Source organism: Equus caballus, chromosome 12 (genome assembly GCF_041296265.1).
Source record: "Equus caballus isolate H_3958 breed thoroughbred chromosome 12, TB-T2T, whole genome shotgun sequence".
Taxonomy (NCBI): Eukaryota; Metazoa; Chordata; class Mammalia; order Perissodactyla; family Equidae; genus Equus; species Equus caballus.
The window spans coordinates 10,237,678-10,256,528 of NC_091695.1; the positions used below are offsets into that span (position 1 = coordinate 10,237,678).

General features: G+C 48.2%; 1 long non-coding RNA gene across 1 annotated transcript; it reads left to right on the forward strand.

The window, feature by feature from the left end:
• The first annotated feature begins 5,606 nt into the window (after positions 1–5,606).
• On the forward strand, positions 5,607–6,819 carry LOC106781429 (uncharacterized). The gene is made up of 2 exons (XR_001378039.3): positions 5,607–5,757; positions 6,001–6,819. It is a non-coding gene; the product is annotated as an uncharacterized lncRNA (long non-coding RNA).
• The last annotated feature ends 12,032 nt before the right edge of the window (positions 6,820–18,851 follow it).

Genomic DNA, 18,851 nt, shown 5'->3' on the forward strand with positions numbered 1-18,851 from the left:
CAGCATTACTTGTTGAAAAGGCTATGCTCCCACTGACATGCTTTTGTACCTCTGAAAAATCAGTCAAGCATATTTGTGTGAGCTAATTTCTGGGTATCTCGGTGTCTATCCCTCTGCCAGTATCACACAGTTTTGATAGTATGGTCTTCAAATCAAGTAAACTGATGTTTTTTCAAAATTGTTTCAGCTATTCTAGTTTGTTTCTTCATATAATTTTTAGAATAACCTTGTCCATATCTACAAAACAATCTTTCTGGCATTTTGATAGAAATTGTGTTACAGCTGTCTATCGATTTAGGGAAGAACTGATTCTTTAGTATCAGGTCGAATCTTCCAACCCATGAGTGTGATATGCCTTGCCATTTATTTGGATTTTCTTTGATTTCTTTCAGCATTTCGTAGTTTCCAGCGTAAAAATCCTCCAGGTTTTGTTAGATTTACACCTAAGTATGTCATATTTTTTGAGTGATTACAAGTAGTATCACATTTTTAATTTCAACGTCCAAGTGTTCATTGCTGCTATATAGTTACAGTTGAGTTTTGTATGTTTACCTTGTATCCTTTGACCTTGCAGAACTCACTTATCAATTCTAAGAGGGCTTTTCTTTGTAGATTCCTTGGGATTTTCTATGTAGACAATCATGTCATCTGCAAATAGTGACAGCTGTATTTCATCCTTTCTGATCTGTGTACCTTTTGCTTCCTCTTTGTGCCCCGTTCCACTGGCTAGAACTTCCAGCACTATGCTGAATAAGAGGGATGAGAGTGGCCATGCTTGCCTTGTTCTGACCTGAAGGGACAGCATTCAGTCTTTCACCATTAAGTACAATGTTAGCTGTAGGATTTTGTAGATGGCGTTTGTCAAGTGGAAGAAGATTCACTCTATTCCTATTTTCCTGAGAGTTTTTATCATGAATGGCTATTGAGTTTTGTCAAGTGTTTTTTCCACATTGATTGGTGTGACTTTTCTTCTTTAGCCTGTCGATATGTTAGATTCCATTGATTTTCCGATATTGAACCAGGCTTGCACCCCTGGAATAAGCCCCACTTGGTCGTGGGATACAACTCTTCTCGCATATTGCTGAACTCCAGTTGCTACTATTTCTTGAAGAATTTTTGCCTGTATATCCATGAGCGTGGTTGGTCTGTGGTGTTCTTTTTGTATTTTATTTGTCTGGGTTTGGTATTAGAGCAATAGCAGAGTCACAAAATGAATTGGGAAGCGTTCCCTCCTCTTCTATTTTCTGGAAAAGTTTGTGTTTTGGTTAGACTTCTCCAGTGGAACCATTTGGGCCTGGAGATTTCCTTGTTGCGAGATTTAAAATTACAAATTCAATTTCCTTAATAGTTACAGGGCATTCAAATGATCTATTTCATATTGTGTGAGCTGTGGTAGTTTGTGTTTCTTGTGGAATCTGGTCATTTCATTTAAGTTGTCAAATTTATGTGTGTAGTCGTGTTTGTAGTATTTCCCTATTACCTCTTCTATGTCTGCAGAAGCTGTCGTAATATCCTCTTTCATTTCTGCTATTGGGAATTTGTAACTTCTCTCTCTTTGTCTCTCTCTGCCTTTTGTCAATCTTGCTAGAGGGTTGTTCATTAAAAACAAACAAACAAAAAACCTTTTCAAAGAATCAGCTTTTTAAAGTTTGTTTTCTCTATTGTTTTTCTGTTTTGTACTTCATCAATTTTTGCTCCTCCTTATTTCCTTCTTTTTACCTGCGATGGGCTGGTTTTGCTCTTCTTTTTCTAGGTTCTTGGGGTGAGAGCTTAGATCATTGACTGGAGAGTTTTCCTCTTTTTTTTTTTTTTTAAGATTTTATTTTTCCTTTTTCTCCCAAAGCCTCCAGGTACATAGTTGTGTATTTTTAGTTGTGGGTCCTTCTAGCTGTGGCATGTGGGATGACGCCTCAGCATGGCCTGATGAGTGGTGCCACGTCCGTGCCCAGGATCCAAACTGGTGAAACCCTTGGCCACCAAAGCAGAGCATGCGAACTTAACCACTCGGCCATGGGGCCAGCCCCCTAGTTTTCCTCTTTTTAATGTATACAGTTAGTGCTATAAATTTCCCTCAATACTGCTTAGCTGTGTCCCACAAATTTTGATGTTTACTTTCATTTCCATCCAGTTCCAGTTCAATGTATTCTTTTCTTCCCCCCTTGAGACTTCCTCTTTGACTCATGGATTATTTAGAAGTGTGTTGCTTAGTTTCCAAGTGTTTGGGGATTTTGCTGTCATCTTTCTGCTACTGATCTCTAGTTTGATTCCTTTGTGGCCAGAAAACATACTCTGTATGATTTTAATTTTTTAAAATGTGTTGAAGTTTGTTTTATAGGCAAGGATATGGTCTATTTTGGTACCTGTCCCATGGGCATTTGAAAAAAAGTACATCCTGCTGCTGTTGAGTGTTCTATAAATGCTAACTAGATTGTTAGTTGAAGGTGTGGTTGAGTTGTTCTATATCCTTGCTGATTGTCTAGCTGTCCTATTGATTGTTTAGAGGTGTATGTTGACGTCTACAATTGTGGATTTGTCTATTTCTCTTTTCAGTTTCAGTTTTTCTCCACGGATTTTGCAGCTCTGTTTTGGTGCACACACATTTAAGATTGCAATGGTAGTTTGACCTTTTTGCTGTATCCTTCTCTATCTCTGGTAATTTTCTTTCTTCTGAAATGTACTTTATCTGATGTTAATATAACCACTCCTGCTTCCTTTTAACTGTTTGCACGATATATCTTTTATCCATCATTTTACTTTTAATTGGCCCAGACTGTTATATTTGAAGTGAGTTTCTTACAGACAGCATATAGTTAGGTCGTGTTTTTTAATCCACTCTGCCAATCTATGTGTTTTAGTCGGTGTAGTTAGACCATTTACATTTAATGTAATTATTGACATGTTAGGGCTTAAGTCTGCCATTTTATTTGTTGCTTTCTGTTTGTTCTCTGTTTTTCATTTCTGTTGCCTTTCAGTGAGTTACTTGAATATTTTTTTATAATTCCATTTTGATTTACCTATAGTGTTTACGTATAGTCCTGAGTGTCTCTGTATAGTCTTAATGGTTGCTCTAGGTATTACATTTTATATACACATATCACATTCTACTGGTGTCATCATTTTATCAGTTTAAGTGGGGAAATCTTCCCATCTTTTACATCCCTTTTACCCTCTCTCAATTATAATTGTCTTGTATATTTCCTTTACATGATTTAGATACACGTCAGCAGCATGCATGACTGTGGCATTGTTTTTTGTTTGTTTGATTTGTGGTGTTTCAATGGAGTAGAGCAGCTGTTGTCAAAACATTTTCCACCTCCCCAGGCTGTCCCTTTCCTGGTCCTTTAGCTACAGAGCAGGCTTTTCTCAGGGTTTCTTCTTTTTTTAGTCTGTATCCCTTAACATTTTGGGGTCATAGGCTTCTTCAGCTCCAAATCTGGGATACCAGAGGCAAAAAGAAAACCCAGGTAGCTTGTCACCATGCTGCTCCTTGGGCCCCAAGGTTCTGGTCATTGTGTCTTCACCTTCCAGAGTCTTCTCATATTTGTTTTATGTATAATGTCTAGGGTTTCTAGTGGTACTTTGTGGGAAAAAGAGGGGAAAGTACATCTGCTCCATTTTCCTTGAAGCAGAAGCCCTGATGCATTTTTTAAATGCTGGGCTCTGGCTCCAGTTTCGCAAAAATCATTTCCATGTGAAATCGGGGCAGCATCCCAGCCTCCATCAGAAAAAACTGAAAACAAGTTTGCAGTAAGAAACGAGAAGATCAGCAAGGTTTAGACCATCCCACACTGCCTGCCAAAACATTACACCATGGGCGAAAAGCTACCTCTGTTTGCTAGAAATGCAAGAAAATGAGATAATGTGAACAGTGATAATTTCATCAATTGCCCATACAGACCTCACTTATCTGGGATCTCCATGACTACAATCTGCCTGTTCTTCTCTGCCTTTTCCCCACTGCAACAACCATGCACACCTTCTCCACTGTGCACAAGCCTCAGAGACTCCGTTCCCCTCTTTCAATAAATTCACCTCCTTTTCCCAGGCAGAATACACACCATGAGACAGAAAGTACCTCAACTTTCAGCACCAAACTTCTGCTACCCACGTCTGCTAGGGCCACTTTGTGTGAATTAAAAAGAAGGCCTTTCCCTCAAGGCTCCTTATTACCATCTGCCAGGAAACAGTCATGGTTACTATTCAAAATTAGGATGACACTGCAATCAATAGTACCCTTTGGATTTGTGAAATGCACAACCTGCTCAGCAGCACAGATCTGACAAATCGACCTGTGCCTGCCCCCCTCCCATCTTCCTTTCCCAGGGTTACTAGCTGAGGACAGCCCCTCCACCTGTGCTCTCTGTACCCCGTCTCCTCCCGTCCTGCCTCCTTAAGAACTGTCCTCATAAACTATGCCAGGGCATGGGCCAATTTGGCCATGCGCTGATGAACACTGAAAAGCCCTGGCTCCTCCTCATCAATATTTAAACAAGCTTATGTCTCTCTAATCTTTAAAAGATAATAATTAAAACACACTAACATCCTTCTTTCAATAATCTTCTCATTTCCTCATAGGCACCTACTTGGAAGGCCTGTTTATGCTCGTTTGTCTCCATCTTCTCACTATCGTCCTCACCTACTCCTCAGCTCACCCCCAGCTGGCCTCTGCCCTCCATCCCAGGGAACCTGCTCCAGCTGATGGCAACGCTTCCTTAGTCACGGCGCCGCTCAGCCTTCACCTCTCTAGTTTCTCCGCAAGACTGACCCGGTTGACACCCTTCTAGGAGCTCTCCTCCCTGGCCTCCTGAAGTCCATATTCTCCTGGCTTTTCCCCTAAGCCCACCTGCCCCTCCTCGTCCTCTCCTTGAAGGAGAGGAGCTCTGGAGCCACCCTGGGCCTCTTTCCCGCATGGCATTCTCTCCTCCAGGCCAGCTCTCCCGGGCTTCTGCTCCCTCCCCATCCCCACGCACGAGCTTGGGCTCAGGCTCTCCCCTCCAATCTGAACAGGCCCGTCCCCCGCCAAGCTTCCCCACGGGAGACCCTCACAGGCTCCACGGGTCCAAAACCCCACGGGTCCCGCGGATCTGCGGCTGCTCCTGGATCCCTTCCCGCCGCGGATCCCCGTTCACCCGGCTCTCCGCCCAGACGCCGGGCAGGCCCCGACCCTGCCCCCTGCACACGCCCGGTCCCCCAGCCCACCCCCCAGCTCTCTCTACACCCCCTCCTCTGCTCATGCCGCAGCCCCGGCCCAAGGCCGACCCAGCATCCAAGCCTCCCCCAGACCAGCTGGGCCTGGGCAATCGGCGTGCTCCGCTTCACACCCTCGCGGGTGCAGCGCGGTCACTCCTCCGGTGTCCACCCCTAGGAGGTCTGAGGTCAGGAGGAAGAGCGCCAGGGCAGCGCTGTCCCTGGGTTCTGGCGCACAGACCGAGCCTGGGGACGAGCGAGGTCAGTCCACACTCGTCGGAACTTGAGAACCAGAAAACGAGAGCGAGAGCGCGCTTTGACCTTCTCTTCAGGGATGGGAGGCTCTGGGCCACCGTCCCCATCCGCCACACACAACATGGCGGCGACCTGCGCCCTCTCCCGACTTCCGCTTCCGGTTCGGGGACACGTCACTTCCTCTCCGGTTGCCGTGGAGCGCTTTGGAAGCTAAGCGTCCTTCCTCCTCTGCTGCTTTGCTCTCCGCGAGTCTCGCCTCTGCTCCGGGGGGCGCGGAGCGAGCGGCTCCGAGGCTCTGCCGCCGGCGGCTTGGCGGTGAGAGGGGGCCGGGGGTGGGCGGCTCCAGGTGCAGGGGTGTCCCGGGGAGGGACGCGGGGGGAAGGTGGCCGGGAGGCAGGTCGAGTCTGCCCTCCCCCCCGGTTGTCACTGGGCTGTTGGAAGGGGCGCGTGCAGCGTGTGGGCGGACACAGGGATGCTCCGCAGCCAGGACTTCCCCGCCGGAAAGTGTGTGTGTGCGGAGGGCCTAGGCGGTCTGAGACCCTTTTGTTCTCGTGTAAGGTGTGTTCATTCATTGACTGGGCCCCCCATCCCCCCACCTGCTGTCTGGGAACCTGCCCTCCTGTTTCTGAGACCACGTCCGGCGTGGGAAGAAGTCTTGATTGGTTTTCATGGATGGCAGGCACCATTCTTCACGCTTCTCACCCTTCTATTGAAATGGCAGTGAAAACTCAAGTGGAGGAAGCACTGATAAAGGGGCAGCAAAGGCTACAGGAGACCAGAGTCGTCGACGGGTGGTCAAACATGACGATCTCTTGTACCTGAAGCAACTTGAGGATTTTGGCATCCTAAGAGGCGCTGTGGGACTTGAAAGCAGTGGAAAATTTGCCAGAGATGATAGGAAAGATGGTCATCAAATGAATATCCCCTGGCTTGCCCGGTGACCAGAGCCATAACCGTCAGTGGCCACCTTGGCACTGGAACAGGCTGCAGAGCTCGCCCTTCCTCAAACCAGTCCTCATGTCCCCACATTGTTTTGCTTAGTTGTTTTATGTGGTTTCTGGCCTGATCCTTTTCTTGTTTGTCTGTTTTTTGTTTTGTTTTGTTTTTTGTGGGGGTGCAGCAGAAGCCCCCCAGGTAGCTGGGAAGTTCATGGAATCTTCCTGTTGGCACAGCGTTCACTGTGGCTTGTGTTACAGTGTGGAGCGAGCGTGACCAGGCGTTTCTCAGCCGCCCTGTCACCTACACAGCACCCTGCAGCTTGACTTCTGAAAGTCGAGAGAAGCAGGTTTGAACAACTGTTTTGTGTCGCATAGAAAGGGCATTTCGTTCGATAACAGGAACATAGCTTTTGTGCTAATAAAAATGCTTTAAAAATTAGCGTGTGATTTTTTTTTTTAAAGATTTTATTTTTTCCTTTTTCTCCCCAAAGCCCCCCGGTACATAGTTGTGTATTCTTCATTGTGGGTTTTTCTAGTTGTGGCATGTGGGACGCTGCCTCAGCGTGGTCTGATGAGCAGTGCCATGTCCACGCCCAGGATTCGAACTAACGAAACACTGGGCCGCCTGCAGCGGAGTGCGCGAACTTAACCACTCAGCCACGGGGCCAGCCCCTAGCATGTGATTTTAATCATTAGCATATAATTTTAGTTATCAATTGGTTCATAACAAACAGACTAATTAGGTACCCCACTCAGTCGTTTATCTAAATGAAAAGTTCTCCTAAATCGTATTTGTGAGCATTGATCAAAGATAATGGGAAAAAGAGATTAAGATGAAAATCATGGATTACATTTTTAATTAGTCTGCCCCCTGAACAATTGCTCGGTGTGACACGGTGACTGATGGGTTACTTATGCCTCCCAGGAAAGACGTGGCTGCGCCACCAAACCTCTGAGCATAAAAGTGTTTTATGAAAGACTGAATGTTTTATTCTTTGTTCCTGGCTAACAAGGAATTGAAAAGGAAGTCAACGTCTGGGATCTCATAGTCCTTTGTGTGATGATACATATAAAGTATGAGACGGGGGCTTCTGTCACTTCATTAACTAATATCTCAAACTTAACATGTCTAAAATAAAACTCCATTTCCTGCCCCAACCTCTTCCTCTCCTAGGGTTCTTATTTCCAGTGGCGCCACCATTCGCCTGTGTGCTCAAGGCAAAACCCCAGGAGCAATGTTGGTCCCTCTTTCTCTCATTCCCCGCAGCTTGTCCTTCAACAAGTTCTATTAGCTTTTCTCCCCAAATCCAGCTCCTGTTCTCACCTCTACTGCCCCAGCCCAGCCTCTGTCATCCTTCACCTGTGAACTGCAGCACCCTCTTAGTCTGGGCCCCCCACTTGTAATCTCGTGACCCATTTCCACCCTCCCCACTCCAGTCCGTTCTCCACACAACAGCCAAAATATTGGTTAAAACGTAAGTTAGATTCTTTTACTCTATCTAGAACCACTCATTGTCTTTCTACACTAATTGCTGAACCCTTCAAGACCTTACATGATCTGGATTCCTCTGGGACCACTCTCTTCCCCTCCACTCACTATGAGGCACCACACTGTCTGTCTGTCTGTCTTCCATCTGCCAGGTTTGGACCTGCCTCAGGGCCCTTGCACTGATTCTTCCCTTGGCCTGGAAGCTTTCTTCCCTCAAATGTTGGCAGAGCTGGATCTCCCATGTTTAGGTCTAAGCTTAAATGTCACCTCCTCAAATGGGTCCCTCCTTGGCTGACCACCCAGGCTAAAGTCACCCCTTATTACGCCCTATCACGCCACCCTTGTTCAGTTTCATCACAACACTCCTCATTATGGCTGTTTTCTTGTATCTTTCTTTCTTTGGTTATTGACCATCCCCCCCTGCTAATATGTAAACTCAATGAAAGTGAAGCTCTTGCCTTGTGTGCTACGTGACCCCAGGGCCCCACATGGTCCCAATGCATGAGTGGATGATTCCGTGAACGAATGGATCCTGTCGGCACCAAGGCTGTTACCACCTCATCTCAAGATGAAACAGGAAGGCTGGGGAAGATCAGGGGACCGAATACCACATAGAGTGGACCTTAAAACACGAGACGTGGGCAAGGACACGGAATGGAGAGAGGCAAGAGAAACATTTGGGTTCAGGGGCAAGGGGACAGTGAAGGAAAATGGAAATGATCCCGTACAACTCTACAGATACGTCTGGAAACCCTGAAGCTAACACAGGCCTGCGCCCGCACACAGGCACTCGCGCACAGTCCAGCCGGAAGAACGGTGTCTCCGAGTGTTTGCTCTCTACCTGAGTCTTACAGAACACTTCCTGGAGAGATGCTGAAGCTTCCGTGTCAAAAGGCTCTGATTCAGAGGTCTAGGTGGGGCCATGGTACGCGTGAGCTGGTGTCATTCTCGGCCAGGACAGTAAGGCTGCAGTGGATGCTACCAGCTGGGGGAAGGCAGCACAGCATCCTGCCGTCATTCTGTTAAACCCCCCGTGGCTGAGCCTCAGCAACTTTCCCTCCACGGCCCCAGTTTTCCTCAAATAGAAAGTGAAAACCTTACTTGGACAGCTGTGTAATTTTAAAACTCAAACTTTGTTTTTTGGCCCTGAGCTAACATCCACTGCCAGTCTTCCTCTTTGTTCTGCTTGAGGAAGATTGGCCCTGAGCTAACATCTGTGCCAGTCTTCCTCTATTTTGTACGTGGGACGCCGCCACAGCATGGCTTGATGAGCAGTGTGTAGGTCCACGCCTGGGATCCGAATTCACAAACCCCGGGCTGCTGAAACAGAACGCGCGAACTTAACCACTGCGGCACCAGGCCGGCCCCCCACCCCCACTGCATGTGGGGTCCCCTCCTCCCTGAGGGGCCAGGACCATGTTTTTTAGATGAGCCTAAGGCTATGTCCCAATTTGGCAATTCCACCTAATTGACATATTTTGTCCAAAAAGCACTTGACCGTTTTATGTCATCTAATATTTATATTGAAAATGGATGAAAATGTAGGAGCAAGTTATGCTGCTGTGAAACGCTGCTCCGATTTATTCTCTTACTCTGGGTTGGACTGGAGGGATACAGAGGAGAGAGTGACTCTGCTTTTGGTACTCAGGTTAAAAAAAAAGGTAAAAAAAGGAGCTTAGACTTCAGTCCGTTCATAAATCTTTCTCGTCCCCCACTGGTCAGTCAGGTTCCCAGGTTTAGCCCTCTCTCTTCCCTGTGCCCTTTGCTTGGACTTTTGTCAATCCTTTTCCCCTGTGAGGCTGCCCTTGACGTTTTTTTTTTAAACTGAACTGTGAACTTTGTTTGGATCTGATCCAGGGCCCCACATTGCATTTAGTTTCCGTGTCTCCTTAGTCTCCTCCAGTCTGGGACAGCCCATCATTATTTCCTTGCCTTTCACAGCCTTGACACTTTTTTTTTTTTTTTGAGGAAGATTAGCCCTGAGTGAACATCTGCCACCAATCCTCCTCTTTTTTCTGAGGAAGACTGGCCCTGAGCTAACATCCATGCCCGTCTTCCCCTACTTTACATGTGGGACGCCTGCCACAGTGTGGCTTGATATACTGTACCTAGGTCCACGCCCAGGATCCGAACCTGGGAACCCCGGGCTGCTGAAGCGGAGTGCACGAACTTAACCACTGCGCCACCAGGCTGCCCCCTGCAGCTTTGACACTTTTGAAGATACTGGTCAGTTATTTTGTAGATGGTCCCTCGATTTGGATTTGTCTGATATTTTCTCATGGTTAGACTGGGGTTTTGAGGTTTCTGCAAGAAAACCCCAGAAACGATGTGCTCGTGCACCATGTGTGGGGGCACACAGTGCTGATATGTATTCTTACTGCAAATGATAACCTAAATCACTTGGTTAAGGTGGTGTCTGTCAAGCTTTTCACTGGAAAGTGGAGAATTCCATTTGTAATTAATACACGTTCCGGGAGAGATGCTGTGAGACGCCCTCGGCGTTATTTGTAACCAGTGTTCCTCCTGTGTGTGTGTTGGGATGGAGGTGGGGCCAGCTGTGGGTTTTGTTCGGTGCCCGTTCCAAGAACAGATCAGAGCTTGTGATAATGCTGCACGAAGTCAGAGCTGGAGAAACCTCTGCTGCGATGAGAGAACTGCTGCCGCATCATGAGACCCAGAGAGGAAAATGTGCCGATATGGCACGTTTCTGTTACGTGTCGGGGAGGGCACACGCGTTGTGAATGGGACGGAGTGCTTTTTATCCGCGAGTTCATTCAGCAAATGCTTATTCAAAAAGGAGAACACGTTTCAAGTGTCCGCAGTTTGCCAGGCACCGGACCAGGCTCCACATCTGTTATCTCAGTTATACGACACTTTAAAATGGGTCGTCTTACCCATTTTACAGATAAGGGTCCTGAAGCTCGAGGAAGGAAGTTGCTCAGAGGCGAGTGGCAGGGCTGGGACTTGAACCCAGGCCTGTCCAACTCAGAAGCATGTGCTGTTTCCATGGCCCCAAGCCTGCTCTCCTACTCCGCGCCAAGCACTGCGATAAGCGCTGAGGATACAGAAGCGTAGACACGTGTTGGAGACGAGCCCGTGCTGCCGCACAGGAGGCCGGGGAAGAGGCTTGACTCTCTAAGCTGGAGCTGGATCCCAGACCTGCCTGATTCCAGAGCCTGAAGCTGCCCTCCAGGATGCTCCAGATGACAGCGTACAGACTCCAGCATCCTGGCCGCCGACGGGACCGTGTGCCCCTTGTCTTCTTGTCTGTAGAAAGGACGATCGTGTTTACACCGTGCCTGATAGACGCCGACAGCAGGTCATTTGTGGCAAGCTTTTTCTGCTCAAACCAAAGGGTCTTTGTGCAGTTTTTTTTTTTCAGCCGTCTCTCCCTCGCAGTCAATCCATGTCAACAGAAGGAAAGTGGAAAGTGAGGATTCTGAATCATTTGTGACACAGAAAATGCTCCCGCAGACACAAGCGGGCTTCCTGCCCTGAGAGATAGGGCACACGGCAGGTCAGGTCACCCTGCCCCTGGCTTTCGATGTGAGTTCAATGCTTAATAAATGGCATTTGGTGCTGCTGCCGATAGTCTGTGGCCTTCGTGTCGCAGGGCATTTGCTGACCTGTCCAGTGAAGGCGGGGACAGGAAAGGTCCGTCATTCCCCTGCCTCCTCCCTTCTGACATCTCCCTGGATGCTCTCTGATCTTTGCTCTTTCTATTCCTTCTTGGTTTTGATGGGGTAGCTGCACTCAGTGGTTGGAAAAGAAAAGGCAAACTGGTCATTAAGAGGCCCGGGAGGAGGATGGGGAAACCCATCGGCAATCTGGCTTATTAGAATTCCTCCGCTTTGTCCCTACCCTGTATGACCGATCATCTTGACTCTGCTAGTGTTGTCCCGGCAGAGGCAACGAGAAGGACGACACGGTGAGAATAGCTGTGGCTGTGAGGGACAGTGGGCTATAAGGAGCAGGGAGATGTTCTTGTTTTCCTGTGTTAATTTGGACTCCCCCAGACCAGACCCAGCGTCAAGGATTCAAGTGCAGGTAATTTATTTGGGAGTTAGAAGGGAATTGGGGAGAATGAGTGAGAAGCAGGAAAAGGATATTACCAAGCCAGCCACTACCATGGGGGCTGGAGCTTGCTCCCGCGGGTGAACCCTGGGGAACAGTGGTGGAGGTCACATGTCAGAATTATCCAGCGTTTCATCCCACCCGGGGGAGGGAGCTGGGGTATTTATACACCAGCTTCTGAGCATCACTGATGGGGCTGCTCCCAGGAGGTGAGCTGGGAGAAAGCTCTCAGGCCGAGATGCAGATGCTGGCGGTTAAGTCAACCCGTGGGTGTTAATGTGGAGAGGCCTGAGGTGGGGTGGGCTGGGCACCAGTAGTGTCTGTTACATGCCCTTAAAACAACACAAAACAGCCACACCCCCTCAGGTTCCCCATATCATTAAATAGCACCACCATCTTCTCAGTTTCTCTTGAAATTTTCCTCAACACCTTTGTTTTTTTGGCTCTTGCCTCACGTTCTGTCTATCCCCACACCGTGTGAAGTCCATCTTCAGAATCTGTCTTGAATCTCCTACTTCTGGCCGTCTCCACCATTATCTGTAGTGGATTTCTGCAGCAGCTTTCTAGCCAGAATTCTTGTTCATCTTACCCCTACATGGTAGTCAGAGTCATCTTTTTAAACCTAAATCAGATCGCTTTACTCTCCATCTCAAAACCAGCCAGTGGCCTCTTATTACCCTTAGAATAGAATCTGAAGCCCTTACCGTGTCCTCACAGGCCCTGCCTGATCTGGTTCCCGGCTACATCCTTGACTTTGGTCTCCGTCCACTGTCCTCCTTGCTCACAGTGCTCCAGGCACATTGGTTTTCTTGCCACACTCCTGCCTCAGGACCTTTGCACCTGTTCTTTCAACGTAGAACACTACTCTAGATATTCGTGTCGCTCAACCAGGTCTCTGCTCAGTATCACCTCCTCAGGGAGGACTTTTCTTAATTCTCTGTCTAGGAAAAGAGCCTTTTGTCATCCATTCCCTTAGTGTGTTTTATTGATCTTTTCCATGGAAGTGACCGTGACCTGGGGCTCCTATTAGTTTACATGTTATCTGTTGCCTCTTCCTGTGCTAGAATGCAAGTGCCGTCAGTGCAAGGACCTTGTTTGGTCAAGTGCATTACCCCCAGCTTCTAGAACAGCACCGACACATAGTAGGTATTCAATAAACATTTGTGCCGAGAGTGCCCATCAGTCAAGAACTCTCAGACAGCAGAAATTGCAAACCTAAGTTTGATAACTGCCTGGCGGCATCTTTCCCCAGAGCTGGCTCTAAGGTGGAACACACAGTCTTAGCAGAGTCAGGCAAAGGTCCTGGGGCTGCTTCCAATATGTTCTTGCCCGACATCCATGGCAGATCTCAGCTTGATCATTTTCCTTTTTGTTCACCTTTCTGAGACCAAGAGAGGGAAAATCAAGGTGTCAACGTGATGTAAGTCGTATATGATGATGGGGACAAGGTGTAGTCTTATGTTCGGTAAACTAGAATGCAAGGGTGCTCACTCCCCCAGTGCCTGGTGCGACATACGTGCTCACTCACTGTTGAGTGAATTGACAGCGTCATCTGTTTGGTGCTGTTAAGCTTTCTTTGTGTGCTCGTTGTTCTGCAGAAGGTGCCATGTTATATGGCCCACACTCTTCAAGATGCCAAAGAGTGAGGGGGTTTTCTCCATCACGCCCCACCAAAGAGAAAATTTCTGGCCTTATCCACACCCATCCCGCCTCAGACACACCATCCCATGATCCTAGAAATAGCCTAAGTGGACTCAGTTCCAGCTTTCGTGTGTAGTTTAAGGTGATTTCACTTACTCCACTATAAAAATAATACAGGCTCCTCGTAGAAAAATCTATTAATTCCAGAAAAGTAAAAGAGATGCGGAAGAAAATAACACTGCTTCTACCCCCCAGAGAAACCACTGTTAACATGTTGGTGTGTTTCCTTCTAGTGTTTTCTATGTATACTTTCATATAGTTTTCACATATAATTTTCTCTCTCTTTTTTTTACTTAACATCATCGCATAAGCGTTTATTCTTAACGTTCAACATTTTGTGAACATTTTTTAGTAGTTGGGGACTATGACATTTCCCTGTTGTAGACCACTTAGCTTGTTTTCTGTTTTTCGAAATTATAAGTAGAGCTGGGATAAACATCTTTTTACGTGTCTCTTTGCTGGCATTGCTGATAATTTCTTTAGGACTGAGTTCCAGAAATGGAATAACCGGTTCTAAAGGATGCGAACTCTTAATGCGTTTGGTGAGATTTCATTCTGATTCCTAAAACTGTTCGAATGTGACTTCCATAAAAGAGCTCTAGAAAAACAGATTGCCTCCAAGAATTTACTTCCAGTTTCAAAACGGTTCAGACCCTGAGTGTTTTAAATGCGTGCGGTTTAAACGAGCACAGAAATCTTGTGCAGCCTGCCTCCACTTCGGGCCTCTTCCCTCCCTAAGAAAATGCAGCAGCCACATTATAAAAATCTTTCTTTGGTAAACAACGTCTTTTCATGTTCTCATGGATTGTTTCTTAAGTCTTTCTGGCAGGTGTTGGGTTTATGCCTAGAATTATGCACAGGGTTTTTACATGCCTGTTTATGACGTCGTAAGGGTTTAGTTATGCTTCATGGTTTTTTCATTGCCAAGAGGAAGTCCACATTTTATGGCAGTGAAACCTGCTTTTGCAAGTCTGTCTGAGTCCTGCCTGTAAGGCCAGGACCACCTCGGCAGGGACCAGTCTTTGGAACAGCCTATGAGTAAGGAGTTCTCTTCCCAAGGCTGGGCCAGCCTGGAAAGGACCTTGCCAAAGATAGACAGTTTATGAATGGAGGGAAACCATGGCTTTCATAGGTATGCGGAGTCAGGCGTGATATAACATCATGATATTCGGGAGACACAAGGTCCAGAAGAGTCAAGGGATAGAGGATGGTTTGGAAAGGTGTGGTCAGTCATGCTACGTAATCTCATGCCTGCAACATTATTAAGCAGAATGAGTCCAGCATCTCCGTATCGACCTGAACAGATGTCCACGCTACTTGTTCATTCTAAGCAGTGACTCGTAGAGAAACATGTATAGTTTGATCCCGTATTTGTAAACAGGGCAAAAATTAGGGGTAGGGGAATCTTTCCTATCTACATGAACCAAAAGAAATATGTGGAAGGACACGTGTCAGACTGTTGGCAACTGCGGCTCACTCAGGAATGTGGAATCGGGTTAGAGAAGAAGGAGGAAACCGTAGCTTCCTACCACACTGGTGAATAACACATTGCAATGAGCATGGATTACTTTTGTAACTTAAAGAAAGGAGGAAAGCTAAAATAAGAAAGACAGAGTCCTGGAGAGGACTGGAATGAGGGGTGAGGTTGAAGACCTAGTTTAGTTAGGCCCTATGCAGGGTTGGGTTCTCACTCTTGGCAAGGTTGGTGCAATCTCCATAGGCGGGCCCAGCTTCCCAGAAGAGTGGGGCTGGGCTGGGCTGGGCGTGTCGTCCTCCTGGCGGCTGTTAGAAAAATTTACTGTGCTGGCATTCACCTCTGATAGCACGCTTGGAAGGGCTTCTGGAAAAAATAATCGAAATGATCCAGAGTCAGGAGTTGCTACCCTTCCTCTGAGGGTTTGAGAGAGGGTGGCCAGGGGTGGAGAGAAAAGCCCGTAAAACTCCGGAATGGAAAAGTCTGATTCGGCCTCCCCGTCAGAGGACACTTCCTCACCATCCGTGAGACAGGCCCTGGGCCTTGAACTGGAGACCGTGCCCAGAGCTTTCTTAACCTTCTCCCCTTGGGAGCGAGGCATGTGCTTTGAAGAGTGAAGGCCAGAAGCTACGCGGCTTTCCAGCCTGATTTGTTTCATATTCTGTTTGTGAGTTAGGGCGTGTTTACAGTGAAAGAATGATTTAGAGATGACGAGTCTGCTGGAAATATAAAGGTATAATTGAATCTCAAAGTCTATCAAAGACCGTTGTCTTACATCTTGGGGGATGACATTTTATTACAGAGGCCAGCTTGGCTCGTGGATTCAGTTTCTTCTCTTTCTCTTCCCCCAATCAGAAGTTGCAGAAAAGCCTCCGAGGGGAGTCAGGATGCATGAGAGGGGTACCAAGGGGAGGTGGCATTGGGTGGCCGTGCAGCACGGGAGCTCGGGAATTGCCACAAACTGTGTCACCCCCAGCAAGCATCTTACCTCCTCGAAGCCTCAATTTCCTTCCGTGTCAAGCGTGATGCTGCTGCTTCCTAGTTGTTATGAGGATGACATGAGGTGGTGCCTCGCACAGGCCTGACACTTTGTGGTAAGTGTCCCATTGAGTGTTACAATCAGAACTTTGTCATTCCCCATTCTGCCAACTTGCCTTCTTTCCTCAGGCAAATCGGTTCATTTGTGTAGTCCCCTCATTCCTCCTATGCCAACAGAAGCCCAAAAAAGTGACAAAAGCAGCTGAACAGCAACAACAATCCTCGAAATAACCCACCAATTCCTCTCTAGAAGGATCGTGTCATTTCGGTGGGGACCGCTCTCCCCAGTGAGGGGGCCTTTTCTCTCCAAAGAGCCCAGAATCTGCTCCGCAGGACCGCTAAAAGTGGTCTTGTTCTGTGGTCTGATCTGCTGGTGACCTCTGTCCACACCCTTCTGAACCCGGCTGGGGGCCCTGGCACAGTCAGGCCACATCAGCCGCCAAATAGAAAGGCCCTTTCTTTTGAGAAAATAGCATCACACATGTTGCCATCAAGAAAATGAAAGGATGCTCAGTGGCCTGGTGTCCAGCTTCTCTCGTGGCCTCTTGAAACAATTTTGTGACCTGAGAATGGCAGGAGACAAAGGCCTTTCCATCTGATCTGCTCGCCGGGCTGACGTCGGACCGCGGGGGGCCTGTGTCCCTCTTTCCGCGGTACCACAAGGATTGCTCTCGCCACATCTGTCTCTTCTCTTTGAGCAGGACAAGGCAGACCGGCAGGCAGAGGGATGTATTTCAACTGCCCTTGACTCGGTTTATAATCACAAACATGAAAGGAAGGGAAAGAGATGGAGTTTACAGGACTGGCTCTTTGTGCAGCCTAATTTATCTCTCTCCCGCAGCCGTGGGCTGAGCGGCTCCCCTTTTTGTTTCCGATGCGGGGAACTGAAATATGAATCTATGTTGATGAGAGAATAAAGGAATTGAAAGAGGCATAAATCTTATCTTCTCACAACCCTGGAAGATCAGCTTCTTTTGAAGAAGGGGATTATGCTTCTGTAATTAACTGCCTCGCAGCTCCCGGGGAGGGCTCAGAGCTGAATAATAGCACCCAGCGAAGATGGATGAAAGGCGGTGGGCCGGGGCAGCGGCTGATCCCGGACAATGGTCTCGGGGCTTGACATCCCTTCCCAGGACCAGCTCTCAGAGAGTCGAGCCAAGAGATATTTGTTCCCTGTCTATCAGCATTCACAGCCGAGAGAATGGAATTCCAGAACAAACAGCTCCTCTGTAGGCTGGGAGCTGCAATGAGGGCTGTTGAAGGGCCCGGCCAGGTTTTACACCCCTTCGTGTTCCAGCCAGTGTCTGGTACCCACGAGGTGCTTCTGAAACGCATGTTGGAGGTGAGTGCCACTTATCAGCTGTGAGGTCTTAGGGAAGTTGCCTAACTTCTCTGGTCATCAGTGTTCCTGTCCACAGAATGCAGGGGGTCTTGTAGAATTCTTGTGAGGAAGAAATCAGATCACGGGTGTAAACAAATCACCTCGGACAGTGTCTGGCGCGTGGCGTGCGATCCATAGATGGTGGCTGTGGTTATTACGTTGTGGAATAAAAATTGATTGTGAACTCATAGCCATTATAACAGTAAGTGTTTGTGAGGCTTTGCACACGCACGGTACCCATTAGTGCACGGAAGCCTCACACCATCCATATCAGGATGCCTCCACGTAGGCACGATGCCTCTCCCCATTTCACAGATGACAAAACAGCCTCAGAGAGGACGAGTGACCTGCTCAAGGTAAGGGGCCATGATGGATACCGGAAGCCAGGTCTTCTTTTCCCTGTCTCTCGCCACCATCCGTCTCCCCTGGGTACCAGCTCACGGATGCTCAGCCCGGTTCTCTGCATTCATCTGTCCGTCACTCTCCAGGCCTCCCCACCCAGGATCAAACCACTGGGCCAGCTTTGTGCCTATGTCCCCTCCTGGCCACTTGCCAGCATCACTGAGTTCTGGAAGATTCTTCTTTTAAGATGTCTCCAGAAGCTCTCCCTGCTCAATCCTGCTGCCACACGCGCCGGCCCAGACCCTCATCTCGAGACAGCCAGGCTTCCCACAGCGAGCAGGCCTCTGAGTGGTCTCTCAGGGCCAGTTCTCTTTCCATCATCCTCCACATGGGTGCCAGAGGAGCAGCCCCCAACCCCACTTTCCTGTCCCTTCCCTCGAGGGATCAGCAGCCACTCCCCACTGCGTGTCAGAGCGGCTCCACATTCCTGTCGTGGCATTCAAGGCCCCTCAGCTGACCCGCCCAGATTCGTCTCTTCTTACTCGCGGCAGAATGCCCTGCTCCAGCCGAGCCTGCCTTAGTCTCCCTCAGGAGAGGCCTTAGCCCAGGTCACACAGTGAATTAGTTTAGAACTGAGTCTCAAACCCAGCTTTTCCAGCTTAGAAGCCAGGGCTCCTTCATGAGACCAGTAGACTACACTGCCCTCTACTCCGTCTACACTTGGGTCCCGGACCAGCGCCGTTCACCAAAGGGACAGCGGGAAGCCCTGCTGTGGGAAAAGACTCTGAGTGAGGCCCTGAGGGCAGGGTTGTGGTGTGGGGGGCTGGGTGGTAGCAGTGGGGCTGGAGACTGAGATTTAAGAGATTGTCCTGGAAATCAGCAACTATAAGGCAGATGAAAATGAGGCTGATTACCAGTGGAAGCCAAGTGCCCTGGGAACGTAGCAATCAGCCTCTCTGTTCTGGTGGGAGG